We start from the raw sequence: 1,162 nt of genomic DNA on the forward strand, positions 1-1,162 counted from the left end.
ATCAAACCCCCTAGAAGTTTTGGGAAGTCCCAACACAAAATCAATACTTATTTTTTCCCAAGGGGTGGATGCAACATGCAAAGGAGTGTAAAGTCCATGAAGCATTGACTTAGATTTTGCTTCCAAACAAGTTATATACTTAAAGCAATACCTTTGAACATCCCTTCTCATGTGAGGCCAAAAGAATTTTTCTTTTAACATACCAAGTGTCTTTTTTACCCCAAAATGTCCCATTAAACAACCCTCATGTTTCTCTTTGACAAGGAGTTTTCTATGTGATCCTTGAGGGATGCAAATTTTNCCTTCTTTAAAAAGATACCCCTCTCTTACATAAAATCCTCCTTGAGATTTGTTGAGACATTCTTCATACATATGAGAAAAGTCAGGATCTTTTGAATACAACTCAATGATGTTATTAAATCCAAGAATTTGAGCTCCCAATGTGGCTAAGAGATTAATTTTTCTTGATAAAGCATCAGCCACCACATTGGATTTTCCTTTCTTGTATTTAATAACATAAGAGAATTGCTCAATGAATTCCAACCACTTAGCACACCTCTTTTGTAACTTGTGTTGACTCTTCAAATATTTAAGTGATTCATGATCACTATGAATGATAAACTCCTTGGCAATAAGGTACTGTTCCCAAGTTTGAAGAGACCTCACAAGTGCATAAAGTTTTTTGTCATAGGTGGGGTAATTACAAGAGGCACCATAAAGTTTTTCACTAAAATATGCAATGGGGTGTCCTTCTTGTAATAATACAGCACTTATGCCAAATCCTGAAGCATCACATTCTAGCTCAAAAGTTTTGGAAAAATTTGGTAAAGCTAGAATGGGTGCTTGTGTGAGCTTCTCTTTGAGTAGCTCAAAAGCTTTTTGTTGTTTTTCCCCTCAATGGAATGTAACATCCTTTTTCACCAACTCATTGAGGGGTGAAGCAAGACTAGAGAATTTAGGAACAAATCTTCTATAAAAATTGCCAAACCATGGAAGCTCCTTACTTCTCCTACATTCTTTGGGGTTGGCCAATCTTGTATGGCCTTTATTTTTTCTGGGTCCACATGAACCCCATTTTTGGTGACCACAAATCCAAGGAATATAACACTATCAACACAAAAGGTACACTTGTCAAAATTTGCAAACAATTTGTTGTTTCTAA

This window comes from Vigna radiata, unplaced genomic scaffold (genome assembly GCF_000741045.1).
Source record: "Vigna radiata var. radiata cultivar VC1973A unplaced genomic scaffold, Vradiata_ver6 scaffold_155, whole genome shotgun sequence".
Classification (NCBI taxonomy): Eukaryota; Viridiplantae; Streptophyta; class Magnoliopsida; order Fabales; family Fabaceae; genus Vigna; species Vigna radiata.